General features: G+C 38.0%; 1 protein-coding gene and 1 non-coding gene across 2 annotated transcripts in view; one reads left to right on the top strand and one right to left on the bottom strand.

The window, feature by feature from the left end:
- Nucleotides 1–15,964, bottom strand: part of LRP1B (LDL receptor related protein 1B) — a 1,943,003-nt gene that overhangs the window by 1,423,477 nt on the left and 503,562 nt on the right. The window lies entirely within an intron of this gene.
- Nucleotides 14,280–14,385, top strand: LOC129401394 (U6 spliceosomal RNA). The gene has a single exon (XR_008628312.1). It is a non-coding gene; the product is annotated as a U6 spliceosomal RNA (small nuclear RNA).

Below are 15,964 nucleotides of genomic sequence, written 5' to 3'. Positions count from 1 at the left end.
GGTTGGGGGGCCAGATCCACGAATCCAGAGAGAGATCCAGAGCCGGGAGAGAAGCAGAGAGAGAGAATGAAATAAACTGATAGAACAACCAGTTTGGGCTTCTTCCTTCCATCGCCTGCCCTTGACCGACAGCACACACAGTGGTTCCAGACCACTGAATGTGGGCGGTGAGACAGAGCAGCTCAGAGAGCCTGCGAGTGCACACGCCCCTCGGCATGCCTTAGATTTTTACAGTAAAAGTCATAAACATAAATTTTATTAGATATTTCATAGCCTAATGATTCAGTGTATAAAAACAACTGATCTCAGCTTTAGTAAAAATTTAAAAAATTTGAAATTAAAAGGATAAAAAATTTTAATAAAAATTCTGATAAACCATATATTTATTAAATAATACCATATGCAGAAAACTGGGTTAAGTGTATGAATTAAAATAAAGAACTACTTAGAAGGAAGTTGGAATTTCTTCTAAGGAAATCAGAATTCGAATTGTAGAACTTTTTTTTTATACAGAAATTCCACTAAATTTAATTTTGAGAAACTGTTTCATGTCACAAAAATATTGGCATTTAAGAATTTTTATTTTATCATCTGAACAGTTTGTCTTTACCGGCCCCCCCTCAGAGAGGCGGGCTGAGTTTCCCTCCCTGCCCCGAGCAGAACCCTGACAGCTGAAAACCTCCAGAACCTAGCCACAGCCATGCTCAGTCTCAGACAAGCCTCACTCATGAAGGAACCAGTAGAGGAACCCAGGTTTGTGGGACCCGGGGCTGAGATCTCCAAGCCTGCTCAGATCGGGACTGGGTGGGCCTCCTCCACAAAGATCCCCCATTTTCCAGTAGCTTGAAAGCCACACCCACAAACTGCCCTGGAGCCATGTAATCTCATCAACCACCAAAATCCAGAGACTATAAGACAAAGCTCTGGGAAGAGAGAGGCATGATTTTTCCTGGAAAGCATGGCCGCATTCACGGCACACAAACTCTTAATTTTTCTTTTATTTTGCATTTATTTTATTTTATTTTATTTTTCCCCACATGGCAGAACCTGACAAGCTACCCGTGACATATCTGATATGCAAAAAACACTAACAACAATGTGCTCTTCGTGTTTATGGAGAGAGCAGATGCCATCGGGCTACACTAGCATGCAACAGGGACAAATGAAGATGTTACTGGCACCCGCTTGAGCAAATCAATGAACAAGGGATAACAGTGATTGTAGGATAACATAGCCTCAGGTAGTTTAGGTTTACTGTGTTACTCCCATCACAGTGCTCCCATTCCTCTGTGTTTATTTGTAGCTTTTTTCTTAGTGTTCTGTTGACTTGTAAATATTGTTTTTCTCTTCTCCTTGAGTCCTTTGCATAGTTTATTCAGAGCAATGTCCTCTTGTATGGACACAGGAAGACTTAGCAAATGCTATTCTTTTGTAACCCGGGAGTCATTTGACTCTATGTGATATTTTCCTCCTGGACATCCGTTCTCTCGACCTAAGCCTCAGCTGCCCTTACTTCCTAGCACCCCAAAAGCAGGGTCCAAATGAGGGACGAGACGGACCCAGGGCAATCGGTGAGTTGTGTGCTACCCTGGAATCGAGATGGGCCTGGCCAAAGTGCCTAATGCTTAACTATAAGTTAAAAGCTTGGTCATGGACAAATGCTGTCATGATCCAAAATGTAATAACTAGATTTGGACCCTGCTAGGGCTAGGAATGATTAATCTGGCCTGAGTGCTGTAGTCTGAGTCTGTGGCAAGATGTTTCCAGGAGAGCTGCCTTGCAAGCCCCAATGTATTTCTTGTTAAGTCCAAAAATAACTAGTATTAAGATGTTAATGAGTGTTTGGACTAAGGAAAGGAGAAAAACCCCTTAAGAGGTATTTTACCTGCTGGCAGTCAGGAAGGACTTTAGAATGCCAAGCCCTCAGGAAGGGCTTTCTTATGTTGATTTTGATTTTTCTACCTGGCTGTGTGTAGCCTAGAGGGCAAGGTGAAGAGAGACAAGTAGGGGGAGAGACTAGTGAAGAGGGAGAATCCATGTGGCACTAGGTCAAGAGAGAGGACAGAGAGAGGAGTGTGGGAGATGAGAAAGATGGAAGATTGAATAAATGGTAACTAATCAGCAACCAGCTTGGTCCTCGTTCTTCCTTCAGTCACCTGCCCTTGGCCAACAGCCGTCCAGATCCAACCTATACACAGAAGTTCCAGAGCACTGAATGCGGCTATGAGACAGAGCCGCCCGGAGAACCCGCGAGTGCACATGTGCCTTAGTTTTTACAAGTGATGACAGTGATTCGGTGACATCTGAACAGTTTAAAAATAATGTGAGGGGCCCAGATAGGGCCCTCACACATTAAGGCACATACTCTGCATGCTGTTGATCCCAGTTTTATCTCTGTTAGCATATGGTCTCTCAATCATTGAGAGCTACAGCTCCAAGTGCCATCAGTTATCGCCTCGGTGGATGAGGTGATCCCAAGTATAGAAGGGGACTGGCAACACGACATCCTTTGGTTCTTGCACTGAACCAAGACCCAGATTAACTGAGAATCACCAGAATGGGCCCTGGGCAACTATAGCTCTTCTTGGAAGACCATGCAAATTAAAAGTAATAAAAATTTTTAAAAAGGTAAGCCTACTAAAGATTTCATAGTAGGAAAGTAATTTAAACATTAATTTTCCCTCTGTTGTGGAATATTTTGAAAGTGTTGAAAGAGCATGGTAGATGACATACATGCATTTGCAACTACTAATCATGAACATGACAAAAAGAAAAGCAAATTTGTCACAGAGCAATATACATATTTGTGCAAATTGTTATGTATCTATTGCATACATATGCATTGTATAACATATGTATGTAAATATGTGTAAAGATGCCTGAAAAAAATATTTCTTTTAGTTGTCAAAATGATATATGTTTAAACAAGAGTGATAGTTGGAGAGGAGAAAATAGGGACTAAAGAATTTTGTTGTACGTAATTCTACTGTTTGGAATTTCTACCTAATTAATACATATATGTGAAGGGTTTTTTTTCTATTTTGGATTTTGGGTTACACCAGCATTTCTTGAGGGTCTACTCTCCTCTCTGTGTTCAGGGGTCACACCCCTCACAGTGCTCAGGCACAACCTGGTATTGATGATTAAGTCAGGCCTCTGGCAAGCAAGGCATGTGCTCAGTCAATTAAGCTATTTCTCCAGCCTGTAACCTTATATTTTTAAATGGGAACCATGTGTGTGATAACAGAAAATGAATTGAATTGATAAAGCAGCAGTATCACATTATTGGGTCATGTATGAAAAACAGACAAATTGGTTAATAGAGAATGAGTAGTAGCACTCAGTCTAGTTTGAGAAGAAACAAAAAAATCAAGGTAATTAGAAATAATTTCTATGACAGAAGTTTGAGAGAAAGAAGCTAAAAATAACTGTAATATCAAGAAAAACACATTCTTTTCACAAAATTATGCAAACAGCTATTGAATAGAACCTGAACTAATTTCAGGCAGGGAAGTATGCAGATTATGTAAATTCTATTATTTTAATGTCCAATTTAATCTGAAGGGATTGAAATTGGATGCTGAGGTGGGTATTTTTGCATTTTATCTTTTAGTAAACCTATTATTAGGAGAAATTTCTCATCTCAGAGTAGATGAGAAATTATGAAGCCTCAGGAATAGGTATATAACTTAGAACAGGTGACCTCACAATAGGCCACCGAGTATACTGATTAAACTGATGTGACTTTTGAAAACATCAGTGCTAAAACAATATTAAAATAGTCCATTGTCACAGTAGATACAAGAGCCAGGAGGACTGCCCCATAGTTGGAAGACTGTCACATGAGTAGGGGGAGAAGGCAGCTGGAATAGAGAAGGGATCACTAAGACAATGATGGCTGGAGGGACCGTTCGAGATGGGAGATGTGTGCTGAAAGTCAATAAAGGACCGAACATTATAACCTCTCAGTATCTGTATTGCAAACATACTGCCAAAAAGTACAGAGAATGTATGGGGGAAATTTCTGCCATAGAGGCAGGGGGAGGGTAGGAAAGGGGGGTATACTGGGAACATTGGTGGTGGGGAATGTGCACTGGTGGAGGGATGAGTGTTTGATCATTGTATGATTGAACTCAAACATAAAAGCTTGTAACTGTATCTCACAGTGATTCAATAAATAAATAAATAAATAAAATACTCCATTGTACTTTGAGACAGGAAATTTGTTCCCAGTGTTCCCATGTGAAAAGAAACCACCACTATTTGAACATGAAGAATGCATCATGGTGTTATCACCAGATTGTGTTAGAAATTCTAATTAGTAAAAATGTATATTTACATGCACACGTAAATATACAAGCTCTGATGATTTATCTAGGCACTATATCTCCATATCTGTTAAACCTCCATAAGTAGCAATAACACTTTTGTTTTGTTCTGTTAATCTATCCTACATTAATTTTAATTTTTTGATCAGCTAAAAACACACATGGTTGAAAGCTTTTTTTACCCTACACTTGTTAAGTATCTACTAGCAACTAGTTGTCTTCTATAAAATATATCTATCTACAAATGAAAGTTTTTCCTATATTTTAAAAATTAAAATTCACTGTCACTGTCACTGTATCATTGTCATTTCTAGCTCATCGATTTGCTCGAGCGGGCACCAGTAACGTCTCCATTGTGAGACTTGTTACTGGTTTTTGGCATGTTAAATACGACGTGGGTAGCTTGCCAGGCTCTGCCGTGTGGGCGAGATACTCTTGGTAGCTTGCCAGGCTCTCGAGAGGGATAGAAGAATCGAACCATGGTCGGCCATGTGTAAGGCAAACGCCCTACCCGCTGTGCTATCCTTCCAGTCCTTAATTAAAATTAAGGAGAAAATTAAGGAGATTGATAATTAGAACTCACCCAATATGTTCTCATTTTGCTGCCTATTTGTCATTTTCTTGGTCATGGTATAAGACAGATCCTACCTATTACTACTTGGTGTTCACTAAAGAGGAGACATTAAATGGAAGAAAATAAAAATCATGATGTTGTTCTACCAAGTACAATTTAATGGTGTTAAATATCATCTTCTCATTTTCACAGGGAAGCCATTTGGTCAACCACTAATGTTTCAGCCAAGATCCTGTAGACACAGGCCACACAAAGGCAAAGGAAATTGTACAAACTGGAATGGTGGATTAGTTGATGATGCAAGGATAAGACCAGGAAATAACTGAGAGATATTACACATAGGTAGATAGATAGATATAGATATTTAAAGCAAACATTAAATAATAATGAGGTAGTATTTGCTAGACAAAAGAGAGCATAGTGGAAGAACAGGGCAGAGAAAGAAGAAGCCAGACTAGATAGAATCAAAACAGTGGCAACAATGTTAACAAGAAGTTTTAAACAGGTTCCTAATTAAATTTCTAATACGAGAATTCTATTGAATAGTAACCTAAACCTCACTTCTTTTTTTCCAGGTACTACTCAAATTAAATAAACACAAAATCTATTTGATTTCAAGTAATTATATCAGTTGTCATTTTCAATTTATTATGTTCTTGTGTACGGTAGTTTGCCAATTAAAAACTTTTAAGATAAATACAGAAATACATTATTTTCCTTGCATAGTTTGCAATTTTCTAAACAAAAAATTAAAATATGTGGCAAGCAACATCTTTCTTGTGCCATGTTTTACTATTTCTTTTACTTATTCTTTAATATACTATGTCACACTAAATGTATTTATTTATTTGTTTATTTTTTGAAACAAAATATTTTCATTTCTCACTCAAACAAAATGCTCTATGAAATAAATCTAAACAGTGATCTACAGTGGTCCATCCATCGAGCAATATGTGTAGAGCATGCTACATGATTTAAGCCTGTTCTTACTACTTAAAATTCAAACAACCACAAATGTAGAAATTTAATATAGGGTTGCAGTAAATGTTATAAGATGCAACAGAACTCCCAGGACAAATAATTTTTGTGTTTTTTATTATTTTTTATTTTTATTTATTTATTTATTAGTGAGTCACAGTGAGAGTACAGTTACAGATTTATACATTTTCGTGCTCATGTTTCCCTCATACAAAGTTCGAGGACCCATCCCTTCACTAGTGCCCATTCTCCACCACCAATGAACCCAGCATCCCTCCCACCTCCCCAATCTAATCCCCACCCACCCACCCCCACCCCAGCCACTGTGGCAGGGTCTTCTCTTTTGTTCTCTCGCTCTAATTAAGTGTTGTGATTTGCAATAAAGGTGTTGAGTGGTCATTGTATTCAGTCTCTAGTCTACATTCAGCACGCTTCACCCTTCTCCCCTGTGGCCTCCAACATCTTACTTGATATTCCCTTCTCTATCTGAGCTGCCTTTTTCCCAGAATGTGAGCCCACCTTCTAAGCCATGGAGTCAACCTCCTGGTACTTATTTCTACTATTCTTGGGTGTTAGTCTCCTACTCTGTTATTCTATATTCCACAGATGAGTGCAATCTTTCTATGTCTGTCTCTCTCTTTCTGACTCATTTCACGTAGCATGATACTTTCCATGCCGATCCACTTATATGCAAAGTTCATGACCTCATTTGTCTAACAGCTACATAGTATTCCATTGTATAGATATACCAAAGTTTCTTTAACCAGTCATCTGTTCTAGGGCATTTGGGTTTTTTCCACATTCTGGCTATTGTAAATAACTCTGTGATGAACATAGGAGTGCAGATGTCATTTCGACTATACTTTTTTGCTTCTCTGGGATATATTCCCAGCAGTGGTATTGCTGGGTCAAATGGGAGTTCAACCACTAGTTTTTTGAGAATCGTCCATATTGTTTTCCAAAAGGGCTGAACTAGTCGGCATTCCCACCAGCAGTGTAGAAGGGTCCCTTTCTCCCCACATCCTCTCCAACAGTGGTTGCTTTTGTTCTTTTGGATGTATGCTAGTCTCTGTGGTGTGAGGTGGTATCTCATGGTTGTTTTGATCTGCATCTCCCTGATGATTAGTGATGTAGAGCACTTTTTCATGTGCCTTTTGGCCATTTGTATCTCTTCCTTGGTAAAGTTTTTATTCATTTCATTGTCCCATTTTCTGATGGGGTTGGATGTTTTCTTCTTGTAGAGTTTAACCAGTGCTTTATATACCATTGATATCAACCCCTTATCCGATGGGTATTGTGTCACACTAAATTTATATTAAAGATTTACCATGGGCATCTACACTCAGGGTAGATGAATGAAATGAGAGAAAGAAAATATACCTGTGCTTCCCAGCTCTGAAAACATGTAAAAGTAGTTACCTCGAAAGTGATAACACAGTAACAGAAGCTAGAACCAAAGTAAATTATAAACTAAACATTTTAATGATTTATAATAATTTATTTGAATTTTGTTTGAATAATTAAAGTCAAAGAATAATTCATGTTATTCTCCAATATCCTACCTCCTAATGTGAGAATAACTTTTTAAAAATATACTTGTTTCCTTAGAAAGTTGCTGATGGTCACCATAATTTTAATTTTATATATGCATATATATCAATTGAAAACATGAATAAAATCCAAATATTAGGACCTTAAGCAACAGTTCAGTGTGCAGGGCCTTTGCTTTGTAACTGGCAGATCAGAGTTCGATACCCAATACTTATGCCATCCCCTGAACCTGCCTGAATGATCTGTGAGTGCAAAGTCAGGAGCAATCCCTGAGAACCACTGGGTTAAAATAAACAAACAAAATCTATTTTCAGTAATATGATAATTACAAGTACTAAGTTCTTAGTATAACTATTAATATTTATGGTGCTTTTCTATTTTTAGATTTTTATATATCTTTAATTTGGGGGGTGGATTAGATACTTTGAATCATACCCAGGCAGTGCTCAGGGCTTATTCCTGGCTCTGTGCTCACTCTGTGACCTTGGAACCACATACAATGTCATAGATTGAAACACAATCAGTTATGTGCAAGGTAAGTGCCCGTATCTATGTGACATTTCACCATATATGGTATTGTTTGAAAAATAATATATTTGCAGATAAAATGGTGCATTTGCATATGCAGTGGTATGTTTCTTTTCTTCTTCTTCTTCCTCTTCCTCTTCCTCTTCCTCTTCCTCTTCCTCTTCTTCTTCTTCTTCTTCTTTTTTATCTTCTTCTTCTTCATTTTCATCTTCTTCTTCATTTTCATCTTCTTCTTCTTCTTCTTCTTCTTCTTCTTCTTCTTCTTCTTCTTCTTCTTCTTCTTCTTCTTCTTCTTCTTCTTCTTCTTCTTCTTCTTCTTCTTCTTCTTCTTCTTCTTCTTCTTCTTCTTCTTCTTCTTCTTCTTCTTCTTCTTCTTCTTCCTTCTTCTTCTTCTCCTTTAGCTTTTTGGGTCACATCTGGCAATGCTGTAACTTTTTGAGTTACTCCTGGCTCTGCACTCAGGAATTACTCCTGGCGGTACTCAGGACACCATATGGGATACTGGGAATAGAAACCAGGTTGGCCACGTGCATGGCAAATGCCCTAGTCACTGTGCTATCGCTCCACTCTGCTGCTTCATTCCTTTCACAGAACAGGTTATATCAGAATGAGTATTTTTTTAATTCACAGTGAGGGATGACAACCTACTTTGTTTGTCTCTTTATTCCCAGATCTTGACATATGTTCCCAATAGATGTTGTTAAATTCTTTGCTATAAATAGAGCTAAATTTAGTTTACTACATGCCCACTGAGTCAAACATGATATATAAACTTTTGCAATGAGGTATATTTTCTATTATTTATTAACTCTCAATTTGTCTTTTCTGTCTTTTCTTTCTATTGAGAACATTAGAGTCCTCTGCAATAATTTCAGTTCCATTTTTAAAGCACCAGCAATAATAATTATCTCATTAAACATATTATACCAAGATCTAATGCATCTATTTCAAAAAATATATACCCAATGCCATGCTCTAAAGTTTATGATATGACCTTCTAGTTGTCCCAACATTGATATACATAGTTTGATAATAGAGTTATAAAAAGGAGTGAATAAGCAGTAATTAACTTTAAAAAAATTAAATACTACCCTGAATATTCATTTTATTTTTATTGTAGGGTATGTAGTTCATATATTAGATTAGTGGACTGTAGAATCTATTTTAAAACACAATAAAGCTGCCTTTAAATTAGGGATGCTCCCAAAACACTTAAAACTCACATTCAACTCTTAGAGTCAAGGCTATAATTCTAATCACCAATTGCATTTAACTTTCTCCCAAGGAAGCTATCCCATAAAATGGCATTATGAAGGCTTATATTCCACAGACAGTTGTCATACATAGCCTACCACCGCTAAGACAATAAAAGATAACATGTCTGCATACGAAACAGCAGCATAGAAACAAGAAACTATCTTGAGACGAGTGCCCCTTCAGTGGATTTGGGATAGGATTAAGAACGGTTCAATGATCTTATGCTTTCATTAGCTGGATTAGTGTTCAAAAACTGTTTTGAATTTAGACAGCGAAAGACATCTCTCTGATAGCAGCACAGACCCCAGAAAATGTTTGAAGCACTATAATTTGCTGACATGTTGACAGTGCAAGAAAAAAGGATTTAAAGTCACAACAGAATTTCCACTCTTCCTTTTATGTGACCCTAGATAATTCATTTCACTGAGTCTATTTAATAGTCTCAAAAGCAAGAGAAACAGCACAGTCTTCCCAACCTGAAAGTGTTGTTACAGGAGTTTTGCCTGTAAAAGTGATTAGAAGAGATTTTCAAACTGAAAAGGATTGTACAAATTTCCCCAATCTCATGAGTTTGTGTATATCCACATACAATAAAAATAAAACATGAGTATATATATAAGAAAAGTAAAACACAATGAGAAATTGGAGTACTTTTATGGTGATCTAAATTACAAATTTCCGTACAGGAAAATGTCTGCATTCCTAGTAAAGACTTTCACCTTAGATGGCTATATTTTGGGTAGCACAAACTTAATTAACCTATTTAATTTGGATGCACAATCAGGGTTGGCACGAGAAAAGGGCAGAGAGAAAATAGAGAGCCAGGACATCACAGCTCTCACCTCATATGGGAAGGACAAACAAAGCCCCTTGGAACACAAAGTTAGTGGCACTCACCACAAAATGAAACAGCAGATAATAAAACTGTCCTTTGCGAGATTAAAATGACAAGGTCCATTTTGTAGCAAGTCTGTTTTACCTCAATGAAGTCAACTCCGGTTCAGGTCTAATAGAAGTTAAATAAATCACTCGGTAGAAGAGTGATCGCCAAATGCAATTAGAGGATAAGAGGAGAACATTGTTAACCTTACAGTGAAAAGACAAACTTAGGATCAATTTATTGAAAAAGATATGAAAAATGTGACAAAAGAATGTGGCAAAAGCGGGAGGGGGGGAATGCTGATCTGAAATGTCTGGGAAATTATAAATAGATACCTGAGGATTATTAATTTGCTGTGCCAAAGCAATGGTCTATTTCTAGAGTATGGCACATTTGTGCTCTTCTTGTGGCACTGTTCTAAGCCGAGGCCCTGCTGGAAGATTTATCCTCTTTAAATTACTTTGATTTACAGACAATGTAACAATTAAGGCAACAAAAGTGTCCACCACAGACTACAGATACCAGGAAAGTTGCTTGTTACCAGGGTCATTTTATGGGTTGGCTAAGAAAAAGAAGTTAAGTAGCAAATGAATTCATTAGTCACTGAATTCAATGACTATTTTCCCAGTGCTTTCAGGAACATTTTCTGCTGTGATGGAATAACCAGTTGAATAGAGGGGGACTCAGCCTGCCTCCTGATATCAATATAGACTTATTACAAAGTTTCGGAAGGTAGCTAGTTACTGGTCTGTAGATTCATTGTGAGCAAAGTGAGAATCTTTTATTTTTTCTTTTTGGGTCACACCTGGCTCTGCACTCAGAAATTACCCCTGATGGTGCTCAGGAGACCATATGGGATGCTAGGAATCGAACCTGGGTCGGCTGCATGCAAGGCAAATGCCCTACCACCTGTGCTATTGCTCCAGCCCTGCAAAGTGAGAATTTCAACAGTAACTGCCCCATAGTTTCAAAAATTAAGATACATTGAAAAGGTTAAACATATTTACTCCTTATTGACATGGAGACCTCAAAGGAACATAACATGCATAAGGGTGTATATCTAGACATGTGTGTATGCATATATATTTATATGTGTGCATATTTGTATGTATATAAACTTATATGTAATATACATAAACATATATACACACATATAGGTGTTAAAAAACCTGAACATATGACTATATAGACTCCTTCCAGCCTGCTTTTGAAAAATCTAAAATCCTCATAATTTTCATTTTCGAATTCAAAACTAATCTTTCCCTAGCACATTAACTTTTCTTGCCAGGTAACCAAATTAAAATTGCTGGAGTAAATGTTATAACAATATTCTAATTATTTGGTGGCATTTAAAACTCATAATAAATGTGATGTTTTTATTGTTGAAGAAAAATATAGACCACAGTCTTGACCGGAATCAGTGTGAACCTTGTCAGCTGAATGGTAAAATTGGTCACAGAAACAAAAGACAAGCTATTGCCTTCCTGGAAAGCAATAGCTTGACACCAATTATCTTCTGATCCATCCACTAGATTCTGAACTCTCGATCATCACTTAGATATATCTCTACTTATAATAAAAGTGTGGAACCTTGACATTGAGGGAAGGCCGCAAATATTGGGAAAAGGTGACCTTTAAGATAGTCAAAGGATTAAAGCAAGCTCTGTCCAGAAGAATATGTGAACTGGTGACATAGTAATTACTTTTCAAGTAAATGTAACTAATCTTTTGAAAAGTAAACAATATGGGTTTGTATTGCAGTTGGAAGATCCAAGATGAGTTTTATGAAGTAGAAGACAATCCAAAATTGTAGCAGGTTGCCAATGAAAGGAATATCTTTTGACCCTCTGCGCCTAAAGACTTTGATTCCAGAGACCTAACACTTTCAGGCATCCAGCGCAGCTTCTAATAACAATGCACTGGGACTGCAAACTGGGATATGCAATTTCTGGTAGAATTTTCCCTGGACTTTATACAGAAATCCAAAACCACGCAGACGAGGCAGCGTCCGTGCGACTTTAACATCTATAATTGTCAGCTATGTGAAATGGTTCCTTTTGAACAGGTCTGACTTGGGGGGGGGAAACTCCAAATAATAACGGTAAGTTTTTGTTGAAATATTGAAGGTTATTAATGTAGCAGCCACCTCTCTGGACTGTGAACTAAGCAAAAGCTCCATGCCGGCCATTGCGGCGTGGCATACACCATACTATGAGGTGCAAGATGGGGGATGAGGGTGAAAAAAAAAAAAAAGGGAAAAGGAAAAAGGAAAAAAAAAAAAAGAAGAAGAATAGTTATGTACTTGTAGCAGTGGGGTTCCATTCCCAGCAATGGAAAACTAATGCTTCCTTGGTAGTAGGTCTGTCTCTCTTGGGTGGAAACTCCAACAACTATAGTGAGTTTTGTGTTAAATATGGAATGTAATCAAGGTAAAGAGCAAATGAAGTGAAATTCATTAGTTATACAGTTAGTCATACTAGCATTCTCCATGTTTCTCAAAACCCATATTAAATTTTGTTTGTGCTGGTAACTTGTATTTTTATCTAAATAAGGTCAAGTATAATTCCCAGAATTTCTTCTCCTACTTCCTATTCGCATCTGATCAGTATAAAATAGTGATCTTTTCAGAAGTTGGATTTTAGCTTTTATATTCATTTTGTCATACTAAATAAAAAAATTGTTTCCTTTTATAATAATTTTATTCATAAATAAAATGTGATGAATATAGGTACATGTGATTTATTATGAGTAAATACAATTCATAAAATAAATTTACTATTATACAATGTTTAAGTGTTGGCCTATATATCCCCTACAATGGACAATATTTAAATCTTAAAAAAATTAAAAGTAAAGTAAGTCTCAAAATGATCTTTGAGATTCTGTTACATGCAAAATATTGTGTTGTTATATCAATAATTGTAGGATAACATAGCCTCGGGTAGTTTAGGTTTATTGGGTTACTCCCGTTACAGTGCTCCTATTTTTCTTTTTTTATTTGTAGCTTCTTTCTTAGTGTTCTGTTGACTTGTAAATACTGTTTTTCTCTTCTCCTTAAGTCCTTTGCATAGTTAATTCAGAGCAATGTCCTTTTTGTATGGACACAGGAAGACTTAGCAAATGTTATGCTTTTGTAACCTGGGAGTCATTTGACTCTACGTGATATTTTCCTCCTGGGCATCTGTTCTCTCAACCTAAGCCTCAGCTGCCCTTACTTCCTAGCACCCCCAAAAGCAGGGTCCCAACGAAGGAGGAGACGGACCCAGGGCAAGCGGTGAGTTGTGTGCTACCATGGCATTGAGATGGGCCTGGCCGAAGTGTCTAATGCTTAACTATAAGTTAAGAGCTTGATCATGGACAAATGTCATGATCCAAACAGTGATAACTAGATTTGAACCCTGCTAGGGTGAGGAGTGATTAATCTGGCCTGAGTGCTGTGGTCTGAGCCTGTGGCAAGATGTTGTCAGGAGAGCTGCCTTGCAAGCCTCAATGTATTTCTTGCTATGTCCATACAAAAATAACTAGAATGAAGATGTTAATAAGTGTTTGGACCAAGGAAAAGAAAAGAAAAAAAAAAACTTAAGAGTCAGGAAGGGCTTTGGAATGCCCTGCCCTCAGGAAGGGCTTTCTTATGTTGATTTTGCTACCTGGCTGGTTGTAGCCTAGAGGGCAAGGTGGGAGAGAGAAGTAGGAGGAGAGAAAGAGAAGCCAGAGAGAGGCTGGAGTTGATGCAGAGAGAGGATGGAGCTGGGAGTGCAGGAGATGAGAAAGATGGAAGATTGATTAAATGGTAACTAATCAGCAACCAGTTTGGTCCTCGTTCTTCCTTTGCCTGTCCTTGGCCAACAGCTGTCCCGATCCAGCCCATACACAGCGGTTCCAGGCACCGAACATGGGCGGTGAGACAGAGCCGCCTGGAGAGCCCGCAAGTGCACGCGCCCCTGGCGAGCTCTAGTTTTTTACATAGAATGATTTTTGTGAAACTATGAATCATTTAATTTAAAGTTTCATAAGCATCTATGCAACAAATATTTGGCTTGTCATTAAAAATAAACTTGTTAGTAGTTGCATGACGTCATAACCTACATAATTCAGTTATAAAGAGAGCTGATGATAACTTTAAGAACAAATGAAACAGTGGTTAATTAACAAAATATTCAAATAATCAAGTGTATAAAGTTCAGTGCGCATTTTGGCAGCACATATACTAAAATTGGAACCATACACAGAAGACTAGCATGGCCCCTTGCAAAGATGACATGCAAATTTATGAGTGTTACATATATATTTTAAAGAAAGCAAAAGTAAAAATATAGTTTCTTGTTATCTCTTAAATTCAGAGGAAGCTTCAGAAATAAGGAAAATCTAAAGAAGCCTTTATGAAAAGGTTGATTTACTCATGAGGTGAAGAGAGTCTCCAGGCCAGAAATTTAAAGTCATTAAAACATTGTTTTAAACTAAAAGTCAGGTAAAACGTTCGTACAAAACTAGAATCAGACCAGGAATATGAATTTGCTCTGCTGGGACAGTCATAGTGGGTATTCAGAAAAGAAAGGCCACGAGCATTTTAATTTTTGTATTGCTGCTTTTTCTTTTCATTTTCCTCCTATTTTCAGCCCTTCATCTTTCTATCATCTCTCTCTCTCTCTCTCTCTCTCTCTCTCTCTCTCTGTGTCTCTCCTCTCTGTCTCTCTCTGTCTCTCTGTCTTTTGCTGTGTCTCTCTGTCTCTCTAGCTCTCTGGCTCTCTCTCTTTTCATCTCTTTTCCTCTTAATCTGCTGATAACTCTTCAAAGAAACAGTATTTGGAAGTGTCGTACCCGGGTTTTTGGGTCACAGCATGAATGGACACAGAGTCAGAGAGATAGTAACACAAGTGCAAAGAAGTTTCATGCCAGTTAACTGGGGTCAACTATCTCATCCACAAAGTGATCTCTTGATAGTGACCCCGACCTCCAAGTGCAAGCAGTTTATATAGTTTCCAAGGTTGAGCAAGAACTATGGTAACAGTGATCAAGCAACAGTTGTCAGCGATTAGTCAACATTTGATAACAGTCAGTTTCTGGTTGTTCAAAAAAACTGGACATAGCGAGCCCTCATGACCAGTCAGATGATCTTGCAGTTCCTTCTTTGGGCATGTCACTCAACTGGGAGTCTATCAGAAATTGCAAGTTCTGTTGCTGGTAAACAGAAACTTAGATCTAATCAAAAGTCAGTGTTAGCTATGGACTGTCATGGCTGCAGTCTTGCTCTTGGTCTGGCTTTTGGGTACCAAACAGAAGTGGAGCATGAGGACACTGGTAGGTGCCTGCCTTGCATGTGGTCCACCTGGGTTCAATTCCTAGCCCCACACATGGTCTTCCACGCCCACCAGGTGTGATCCCTAAGCACGAAGAAAGTGGTAAGCCTTGAGCACCGCTGGGTGTGACCCCCAAACAAAACAAAACAAAGATGTCAATTAAGTAATAGAAAAGACAATTGTGGTAAAGAAGGAGTAAAGTAAAAAATAAAATCTGGGGGGGTGGGGCTGGAGCGATAGCACAGCGGGTAGGGCGTTTGCCTTGCACGCGGCCGACCCAGGTTTGAATCCCAGCATCCCATATGGTCCCCTGAGCACCGCCAGGGGTGATTCCTGAGTGCAGAGCCAGGAGTGACCCCTGTGCATCGCCGGGTGTGACCCAAAAAGCAAAAAAAAAAAAAAAAATCTGGGGGGGGTACCTGAGAATATCATCAATTCTATGTCATTGTTAATTTAGCATGTAATCTGTGGGAGTCTTTTGAGTGCATCATTTTCTGCTTTTGCATTCCATTATTTATAAGTAGGATGAAACCATAGATTGCATTTCACTCAAATTATGGCACAAGTATTG

This window comes from Sorex araneus, chromosome 1 (genome assembly GCF_027595985.1).
Source record: "Sorex araneus isolate mSorAra2 chromosome 1, mSorAra2.pri, whole genome shotgun sequence".
NCBI lineage: Eukaryota > Metazoa > Chordata > Mammalia > Eulipotyphla > Soricidae > Sorex > Sorex araneus.
The sequence above is the reverse complement of the archived record's forward strand: the minus strand, read 5'-3'. Positions and strand labels throughout refer to the sequence as shown.